Source organism: Streptopelia decaocto (genome assembly GCF_964273445.1).
Source record: "Streptopelia decaocto genome assembly, chromosome: 2".
Lineage (NCBI taxonomy): Eukaryota > Metazoa > Chordata > Aves > Columbiformes > Columbidae > Streptopelia > Streptopelia decaocto.
This window is the reverse complement of record NC_138655.1, coordinates 82,693,703-82,705,133: the sequence shown is the minus strand read 5'-3', so window position 1 is coordinate 82,705,133 and position 11,431 is coordinate 82,693,703.

Here is an 11,431-nt window from a genome sequence, read left to right as displayed (position 1 = left end):
GAGGTATACCGTTAGGCTAGAAAGCATGAAAAGAAATCAATAAAAAGCTCTGAGTTACAATAGAAAATTCATGAGAGTTTGGTAGTTTTCTAAAAGCACATGCAGTTTGTTTCGAAAAAAAAAAAGTGTAGCTTATTAATTGTATCTTAACCTCTGGATTGGAAACTGTTTTGGATAGAAAATGCCATGGGATGGAGCTAATAAAAACACAGAGTTTAGACTCCTGTGAAGCTTGATATTCTCTTTAAATCGCTTATCTTTTGAATTCTCATTCAAGTTGGTCTCTAGTCCAGGAATTGCTTTGAGTTTAATAGGAATAGTGAGAACTGCACTCTGTTGAGTACTTGTAGAGAGTGGGTTCAATATAAAATTGTAATTTAGGTAGACATTGTAGAGGTCAGCCAAGAATTACTTTCCTGTATAAAAACCAGCCCACTCTGAGATGTCAATTGCTCTCTGAGGAAGAGATAGATTGTATTTTTCACAATGTCTAGGACAATGGGGTCCTATGCTCATTTAGTTCCTTCACATAAATATATCAAACACTTCATACAAAATAACAGAATCACAGGATCACAGAATGTTAGGGATTGGAAGGGAACTCAAAAGATCTAGTCCAATCCCCCTGCTGGAGCAGGAACACTTAGATGAGGCTACACAGGAAGGCGTCCAGGCGGGTTTTGAATGTCTCCAGGGTAGGAGACTCCACAACCCCCTGTGGGCAGCCTGTTCCAATGTTCTGTTACCTCTACTGAGAAGAAGGTTCTTCTCAAATTTAAGTGGAACCTCTTGTGTTCCAGTTCGAACCCATTACCCCTTGTCCTATCATTGGTTGTCACCGAGAAGAGCCTGGCTCCATACTTGTGGCCTTCTTGGCCACAAGGGCACAGTGCTGGCTCATGGTCATCCTGCTGTCCACCAGGACCCCCAGGTCCCTTTCCCCTACACTGCTCTCTAAATTCCCCAACTTATACCGGAACCTGGGGTTGTTCCTGCCCAGATGCAAGACTCTACACTTGCCCTTGTTATATTTCATTAAATTTTTCCCTGCCCAACTCTCCAGCCTGTCCAGGTCTCGCTGGATGGCAGCACAGCCTTCTGGCGTGTCAGCCACTCCTCCCAGCTTGGTGTCATCAGCAAACTTGCTGATAGTACACCGTATACCCTCGTCCAAATTGTTGATGAATATATTAAATAATACAGGCCCCAGTACTGACCCCTGAGGCACTTCACTAGATACAGGCCTCCAAATAGACTCCACCCCATTGACAACGACTCTCTGGCTTCTTTCCTTCAGCCAGTTCGCAGTCCACCTCACTACTTGGTTGTCCAGATCACACTCCCTCAGTTTAGCTATAAGGATGCTGTGGGAGACTGTGTCAAATGCCTTACTCAAGTCAAGGTAGACCACATCCACCGCTCTGCCATCATCCATCCATCTTGTTATGTCCTCACAAAAGTCAATGAGGTTGGTCAAGCACGACTTGCCCTAGGTGAAGCCATGTTGACTGCCCCTAATGACCCTCTTATCCCTAATATGCCTTGAGATGGCACCAAGGATAAGTTGTTCCATCAGTTTCCCAGGGATGGAGGTGAGGCTGATTGGTTTATAGTTACCCGGGTCCTCCTTCTTGCCGTTTTGAAGACTGGAGTGACATTTGCTTTCCTCCAGTCCTCAGACACCTCTCCCGTTTCCCAAGACTTGGCAAAGATGATGGAGCGCGGTCCAGCAATGACCTCAGCCAGCTCCATCAGCACCCGTGGGTGCATCCCATCCGGACTCATGGATTTATGGATATCCAGATTACTTAATTGCTCCCTAACCCAGTCGTCATCAACCGAGGAAAACTCCTCCATTGTCCTGCCTTCCTCTGGGGTCTCAGTGGTACAGGACTCCTCAGGACAGCCTCCAGCTGAGTAGACAGAGACAAAGAAGGCATTCAGTAACTCTGCCTTCTCTGTATCTTCTGCCACCAGGGCACCCACCTCGTTCATCAGTGGGCCTACATTGTCTCTGGTGTTAGTTGTATCTGCCATGTATTTGAAAAAGCTCTTTCTGTTGTCCTTGACCCTTCTCGCCAGGTTTAATTCTAAGGAGGCCTTAGCTTTCCTAGTTGCCTCCCTACACCCTCTGACAACAGCCTTATATTCTTCCCAAGTGGCCAGCCCCTCCTTCCATAATCTATAAACTCTCCTCTTCCACTTGAGCTTACCCAGCAGCTCCCTGTTTAACCATGCAGGTCTCCTGGCTCCCTACCTTGACTTCCTACGTGTTGGAATGCTCTGATCTTGTGCCTGGTAGAAACAGTCCCTGAACACTAACCTAAATTCAGTAATTAAATATGACAGACCACTAATTCTGCAGATATTTATTCTGAAAACAGTTTGTAAATCACATGCCTTTAAACAAAATTGCCTTTCTTGCCACTGACTGTCTAAAAACGCTAGAAAGTTTTCAACTTCTACTTTCATTAATTCCTTGCCATTATGTGTGGAAAACTGTCTCTGGAGATGTAGGGCAAATGTAAAGAAAATAACATATTTTTTCAAATGAGAAAAGGTTTTTTACTGTTCAACGGAACTAAAACATCAGTGGCCTTTAAATTGCTTGCTTAATACAAAATACATAGATATTCTCATATAGCAAGCAGTGGGAGCACATCCTCATATTCGATAGTTAAAACAGACCTATAGTACTTCATCCTGTTTCTCTTTTCTGTCCTTTAAACTAACCAGAATGTAATTACATGTCCTCCATGACCCTAGCATAGAACACTACTCTCTTTCGGCTCAGAGTGATTTGAATCATTTTAAGCAAGAAAATAATTTGCTTGAATTTTAATTACCTTGCTAACTGTCATCTATGTGGATTTTGTACTAGGTGAGGTGGCAAAGAAGCTGATGGCCCTCACAAGGAGCTTGCTATGCTTCACGGCAGAAAATCTTTTTCTTACTACTAGTTACTGATATAGAGAGATGCTTACATGAGCTATTTTAAAATAAAAGTCTTTCAGTACTTGGCAGTGCTTGCTCTTCCTAATAGATGAGAGCTACACACATAACTACACCTCGAAACCTTGACAGGGAAGGTTATGCCCCTCCCATGAGTAGCTTCTCAGCTGAAGGTAGGATTGTTTTCCTTCCCTGTCTGGTTTTTCTTGCTTCTCAGAGACTCTGTGGGTTTGACAGGGTATTTTATTTCCTCTACCAGATACAACAATCTCTCTTTATAATCTGAAGTAAGCAGAAGCAATCCAGTTTGGTAAAGAGTTGTCTTAAGGAAACTATGACCTTGTATTAGGTGAGTGTTGCAACTTTCTCAGTATTTTTGCCCCTGGACTTATGCTTATAACTGAATTAGTCTGTTTCTAAGCACGTGATAATGCACATAGATTAGGTACCACAAATAAGCTAGTTCACTTCTGTAACTGTATTTTACTCTTCTCCTCTTGTTTTGATAAGCATTTTCTAAAATTACAAAGAAAACCTCCTCATAGGTGGAGAAAAAAGTTGCTTGTTTGATTTCTTTCAAAGGAGTTCTGAATTTCATTTCTTAAACAAAGAAAGATGAAACAGCATTTTTCTGGAAAACACGTAATATGTGATCTGAGTTAACTTAGTTCTTGTATCTGACTGAGTTTGAAGACAATCAGAAAAAACACTCAGAGTTCTTAAAGAAACATGCCAAGGAAGTTCTGTTTAATATTAGCAGTGATAATTGTTGGAAATTGTTTCCCTTCTCAAAAAGAAATCTAACTCAGTTCTTCCCAGGATGTAATTATCTATCATGTTCATTTTGAGTAAGCTTTTAAAAGATTCCCATGGTGATGAAAAATTGCTTTGTTTTTTTGGGTTTTTTTTACAAGTTTTTTCATTTTTCTCTGATGATCTTTACCTAACTAGTCTCTGAAGTGTTTTTTCTTTTGACATTTTTTTAGTTATCTGCAGCAATATACAGTATCTTAATGTGTAGCACACTGGCTTATCTGTATACGTTTGGTCAGGCTAATAGTCCCTGGAGGGATTTTAGCTTGTTTTCTGTTTTCCTTTACTGAAAAGAAAATGTAGTGTGCATTTAAATTGTCTTTGTTTCCCTTGCATCCCATATTTACAATTCTCTGCTTTGTTCTTGTACACCATTACGTGAGGAAGAAATCTCATCTCTGTTGCTCACACAGCATCACAGTAGCATTCACTGTGGAGTAGAGGGCTAGAGAAATGAGCCTGCACACAAGCAGTTTGACAACCCAGTTTACCTGGCTGCAGACACTTCCTGTCTCATTGAGGAGTCCACCATATGGCATGTTGGGATCTTTTGGTACTTTCTTTTTCCCTGTTCTCCCAGAAAGTAATGGCACTAGCAAGGGATGTAGAAACCTTCCTACTTTTCTAATAGTTTATTCCCTGCCTACAACAGTTGTCTATGGAAAGTATAAGCATGCTGTATGTCATAGACAAGTGGAGACATCCCTGGGTTTTCCTTTTAATTTTAGAGATATTATTTGTTTATTAATCTACGTACTTATTCATTTATTTTTGCATATATAACTAGAAGATCTTCTTCATCTGTTTCAAGTATAAGCTCTTGGATAGGCTAAATTGATTTGTCTCCCTTTCACCTATGAATTCCAAGATCTTTTTCTGTGATTTTCAGGTCCAAGACCAAAATTAAATGAAAAAAACCCAAAACAACAGTGCAGTGTTTGTTTGGATACAGCATCCACTACACTGACGATTCCTGTTTAGCCCCCAAAGGTTTCAATTAACCCTTCAATTTCTCAATTGAGCACTCAGCTTCAAAAAAAAAATCTATTTCTTTTCAGTAAAAAGATAAAATACTATTAATATATTAAAGAATTTCAGCTCTAACTTGAGGCCTCTGGGGATTTTCTTGATCACTTCTCAAAGATGATGTACTGTCACCTACAGTTCTCTAGAAAAAAGACTGCCTCTGAGCCTTTATCGATCTTTAATTCACTTTCAGGATTTAGACCCCCACCAGTTCTATCTATTCTGTTGAAGAAAAAGCATCTCTAAGCCGAGGTTGAATTCTCAGCCATCCTGCTCTGCAACATGTCATAACAAGGTGATTCACATCTTACTCTTCTATGGTGGCTATCTCCTTTGCCTCCTGTTCTTTCTCTGACAACATTAGAATATGGAGTTTTGGACGCCATAAACGCAAGAGGTACTCCATTTAACTTATTGCACTGCTCTCATATACCCATTCATCCTTTCCTTTTCATGAAAGTCTGCTATGACAGAAAATTATCAGCCTCTGTCACAGGCAGCCATAAAATTTGTATCCCAGCAGTAGAGAGGAAAAGCATTTATAATGCATGCTTCCTCATCCTAAAAAGAAAAGAAAGGAGACACCTCCTGAGTTTAATAGGAATGATTCTTCAGTGATGACTAAAAGTTCTGAGTAATGATCAAGCACAGATGATCTCTGCTATTCAAAAAATAAATAGGTTCATGCCCCCGAATTTTCTAAGAAGGCTTTCTCTATGAGAGCTTTGAAAATAAAATATTTCTACTTTCCAGTGGGTCAGCTTCACTGTCAATATAGTCTTCTAATTCAGACTTTTTAAAGTACCAGAGATCTTTGAAAGAATACCACCAGTTGCAGCAGTTGTCACAAGATGAAATGGGGTATTCTTGTCACTGTATGTTGATGACTGATGTAAAGAGATTGTCAAGAAACCAAACCACTGCAGACACACTATTGCTCTTCAAAAGTCTAGACATTCTGTATTTTCCCTTTCTGTGTCCAGTTCTTAAAGAAAACTGTGACAATTTTGGATTGCATGCCAGTGAAGATGTGTAAGACAGCACTCTCAGGTTTGTTCTTTAATCTACAGTCTCATCCTAACAGCACTGCTGGTTAACTCACTTATTTGTCATATGACTTGGTGCATCTTCTTTATGGCTTATACCATACTATGACTCCAGTATATCTAGTTGTTTTCAAATGATTTAATTCCTATGGAGGAAAACATTTCATAAGGAGATTAGCCACTCCCCGCTGAACGGACAGACTCTGTCCAGGATTTATCCAATATCTTTGCTAAAAAACAGAGTGCTTTGAAGGGCTATCAAAATGGATGGAAGCCATGGAAATCCACTATGTAGCTATACAATTAGAGACTACCTCTGTTGACAGAGCTGAAACTGCCTTGGGTTTTCTTGAGGAGCAGCTCCTATCTCCTGTACATGGAATTACATATATATTTACATATATATATATATATATATATATATATATATATATATATATTTGTGTGGAAAACATTAAGGAGCATTAAAGTTATGTATTTTTCAGTACCTGTATTTATGTAAGTCCTTCTAGACATAAATTATGCATCTTGAACAGTGGCTACTAAGCAGAGAGCTCTCTCTGTAAAGGTAATAAAAAGATAATGTCATGGTAACAGCAGTAGCCTAGTAATTTGTGAGCTTGTCAAATACACAAAATGCATAATCAGAGAATCAAGATGTAAGTGAAACAATACAAGGGTTTTAGTATAGAAGACTAGCATTCTGATACCCATAGATATTAAGCACAAAACAGCTGGATGCAAACATAGGTCCCATAGCTATAAACCATTGAGAATGTAAATTTACAATACTGAATTACTAAATGCTGGGCTGTTCGGAGTTTATTTTGGAGTGAATGGACTGTACTTCCTTAATCCATTTTTTTTCTTCAATAAGTTACTATCAGACTATGGTTTCTGTAGGATTAATGTCTCCTCTTATTTTATAATACATGTTCAGATCTAACTGGATGTTTTTGTACCCCACACCTGCATCACCACAAGGTTTTAGACCCCAAAACTCTGCAAGCATAAGCCTTTTAGGGCATGTGCCATCCAACGCTATAAGATAATGCACACATTGGAGGTAGGGTCTTGCCTGCAGCTGCTGGTATCTTCCTTAAGCCAGAAGAAAAATAATCCTCATCTACAGAGTGTTGTGGTTTAACCCCAGATGGCAACTAAGCACCACACAGCCACTCAATTACTTTCCCCAGCAAGACTGAGGGAAGATTATCAGAAGGGTAACAGTGAGGAAACTCGTGGGTTGAGATAGAAACAGCTTAATAACTGAAATAAAATAAAAAATAATATTAAAATGCAATGAAAAGGAAAATAACAAACCCAAGAAAGACAAGTGATGCAAATTAAAACAATAGTTTACCACCAACTGACTGATGCCCAACCAGTCCCTGAGCAGCGTCCTCCCTACCAACCTCCACCTTAGTTTCATTGCTGAACATGACATCATATGGTCTGGAATTTCCCTTTGGTCACTTGGGGTCAGCTGTTCCAGGTATGTCCCCTCCTAATTTTTTGTGCACTATCAGCCTACTCACTGGTTTGGTGAGAGAAGCAGAAAAGGCCTTGGCTCTGTGTGGGCGCTGCTCAGCAGTAACTGAAACATCCCTGTGTTATCAACACTGTTTCCAGCACAAATCCAAGAATTAGCACTATACTAGCTACTGTGAAGAAAATTAACTCTATCTCCACCAAAACCAGCAGACAGAGGGTTCTAATTGATGGTTTTCAAACCTACTTGTCGTTTTGCATGTGTAGCACCAGTCACTTTACAGTGTATGTCAAAGAAGGGGCCTTACGACATTTCCATTGGAATAACAATCATCTCCAGAATTGAATAGACTGGAAAAGAAAACTCAGGCTGGATAGCCTTCCGTCTCACAGTAACTGTAGGTTATAGCCCCAATCTGAGGACTTTTCTGAAAAGCTGAAGTGATGAAATAATCAAAAACAGTTGCTTTTTGCCACAATGCAACCTCGGGCTGCCATTAAATGATGATCTGTCAATTTTTCTGCCTTAGTTCTCTACTTCTCACTCAATTATAATGAGACCTACAATTTTTCAAGCTTTCATGGTTAGACAGCTGGACTGACTAGATCATTTTTCTGCCAGAATAAAATGCTACAACTCTCACACAGAAAAACGCTGAATATCATTATGGCAGAAAACTGAATATGATAAACTGGAAAAGTGAAGATCATTCTAAACTTCCTAATATAAAATTATATCACAATTTAAAGTGAGAGAAGCAAGGGTAGTGCTGAAAACTGCTCTTTTAAGTAGCATATAGGGAGTGAGGAAGAGCATGTAGTAGTTTGAAGTATTTTCTATGTTGTATTTGTATACAAAGGTCATGAACAAAGGAAAAGGCCAGGTTAACAGCTTATTTTTTGACATAGAACAAATTGAGGAAGTCACATATTCAGAATTATTAGTTTTTGGTTTACTGTTCTGGATAAATAGCAATATTTAATTCGTACTTAACTCTGCGTGCTGCTTTATGTCTTTTGGAGAGGTATCTGGAAAAGGATATCAACACTAAGGTGATTGTGGAGTCATTTGTACAAAGTGGTTCAGCTGAGTTTGAACAGGCAAGCACCTAAATCTACAAATAAATAAAAGAAAGTTGATTATTTGGGAGGGATGGAATGGGGGAGAAAAAACTAGGACAAGGATGGTGATTACTGCATTGACTGCAAATTAATGATCTCCATGATCACAACAACAATCACCTAAAATAGAACTGAGCTCAGATTTAAAGAGTCAAGTGCTTAAAGGCTCTGTGCTCCCCAAGCCATTTTAATGGAAAACATTCAGCTTCTGTGCCTTTACAGCATCTTCAAGCAAGTGCAAATGTATAATTTGCCAGCAGAGTATACATTTCTGTGTTTTTCAGTGGCCAGATTGGCTAAAGAGTTATCCTGCTTTTCTAATTAACAAACATGAGGAAAAGAGGCAAGCTACAGAGACTCCTGCTCTCAACACTGAAACTCCTTTACTTAAAAACTGCTTTCACCTCAAGTGAGAAGGGTTAAAAATAAATTACAAACATTATAAGGCAATCAGCACTCCAAAATAAAAGGCTAGATGAAAATGTATAGAGCAGTTTTCCACTGACCAGTGCTTCTATTTGCCTGTCACAGGTGGGCTGACAATTGCTTGGACTGATGGTTTCAAAAGGTAATGATCGATGTACTGAACACTGGACTACAGGCCAGCTGATAGCTGGGAACAAATGTAGTACTCTGGGGTGTTTACTGGTTGTATCTCCATCAGTAACAAGGATGTCAATAGAGAATGCACTATCCACAAATTTGCAGATCATAGTAAGTTGAAGGGGTGGATGGTGGACCTACTAAACAGCAGAGCTTTGATCCAGAGGGATGTTGGGAGACACGAGTATTGGGCCAAAAAATAGCTTTATGAAGGTGAACCAGAAGTAGAAACCTCTTTGCATGGGTTGGAATAACCCCACACATCAGTACACAACCAGCACTGACTGCCTGAGTAGCAGCTTTGTTGAAAAGGACAGCGAAGTGGTTATGTTGAATGTGAACCCCAATGTGAGGCAAAAGTGTAAATGGTGCCAAGCAGGCACTCAGCTGCATTAGAAGCACAGCTGACAGATTGAAGTAGGTTATTATCCCTCTCGACTTGGCATGTGTTAGGCCGTACCCAGAACAGTGTTCAACTTTGGGCCACTGCAGTTCAACCGGGATGTGGAGAAACCGAAGATGGTTCATCAAAGGGCTGTCACAATGGGCAGGAATTTAGATTACATACCCAAGCCATAATCTGTGACTGCTGCTTCTTGTTATATTCCCTGGCACTACCAAGAGGAGTTTATCCCTATAACCTTTATACCTTGTCTTTCTTAGATACTAGATTAGATTAATCTGCTATTAGATCACCTCTTAGCTTCCTTCTCAAAAAAACTTTACCAGTCCAGATCCCTCTACCTCTCCTGTAGGGCATGAAACCTAGTCTTGGGGGATTCAGATTAGGAAATACTTTTTACCTGGAAAAGCAAGGAATAACAGGAACAGGTTATGCAGGGAGGTAGTGGGATGTCCATTCTTGAAAGTTTTCAACACTTAGCTAAAAAAGCTACAGGTGATCTGATCCAATATTGGTGGCAATCTCACTCCAAGTAGGAGCTGGTGTAAATCCAATCCAACCAACATTTCCATGACTCTGAATAGAAGCTTTACTACACAATTTATTCTTGATTGACTAAGACCCCCACACTGATTCATTACCTCTTTTTTTGAACTTGTTTATACAATTACAAAGAATAATTTATTTGGTCTAAATATATATATATATATATATTTTATTATTTTTTTTTTTTTCTGAGAAGTAACATTACACATAGACATCTCAAGTTCTATACCTTCTACCATTTGGATTTTCTTTTCTATCTGCAACAGACATCATCTTTACTTCATCCAAAACCACTGCCAGTTTTCCTCTGTATTCCTATGTATCCTAGGGCAGAATCTGAAGTTTATGATAGTTCTATATTGATTTGTCTCTCCATACTTGTACAAGAATTGCTAGAAAATAAACCTATATGTTCACTGACCAACTTAAAAAAAACTACCAGTCCAAATACAAGAACAAGTGTCTCCATATTGATCTTATGCTAATTTACAGAAGCTAGAAAGAATCAAAGAAATGTTCTTCTGATAACATCTGGGGGTAGGATGGAAAAGCACATTACATTATTTGAAACACTTTTGGTGAGTATTTTGAGTGTTAGGCAGAATTTGCCTCTGCTGTAATATAGAGATATGATGCAGACTAAAATCCCACAGAAGCTTACGAAGTTTAATTACCTGTCTCTTTTGATATTTCAGAATCATCATGATAAAATATACTATAGTCTTTCTACTGTGTTATGGACCTGAGGTTTTGAATGCACCAAAAAAATGGATCTGAGCATATATATCAAAACTTCTTTCAATTATGCTTGTGCATGTAAATGCAGCAGCACCCTTTGCACAGTACCGGCACACTCGCACAACTCTGAGGGATTGATTAAGTGTTAATAATCTATTTTTTTGGCTCCTCCTACTCAGCTTCTCACAGCCCCTCCTATGTTTCCACTGACAGCTGTTGACATGGTAAATATCAGTTCTGTGCTTGAGCAACATGGACATGGGATTCAAAGAGATCTTAGACTGCGCATCTGACCGGGGAGGTACCTATGCTAACCCTCTCTACCATTCTTTTTCTCCCATAATACAGCCTGCTCATGACTCTGCCCGTCTTCCTGAATCACCAGTGAGATTTTATCTGCTTATTATTGATTTTAGTGAATGCTTTCTTCTGATTTTCAAAAGCAACTGTCAGAGGATAATTCAACTCTTCAAAATGTGAGGTGGAGATGGCTGTAACCCTATCTGGAGGGTGAGTGTTGGGGGTATCTGGTAACAGAACATAGGACTTGGGGCAGTTGTGTAGTCTTAAAATAAGGATTCTAAAGAGGGTCAAAATAATATTTTTTATTATATGACTCTTAATTATGTTGAAAGAGGAGGCAGGTATCAAGTCTTCATTGATATTTTATTTCTCTTATGCTCTCTTAAGA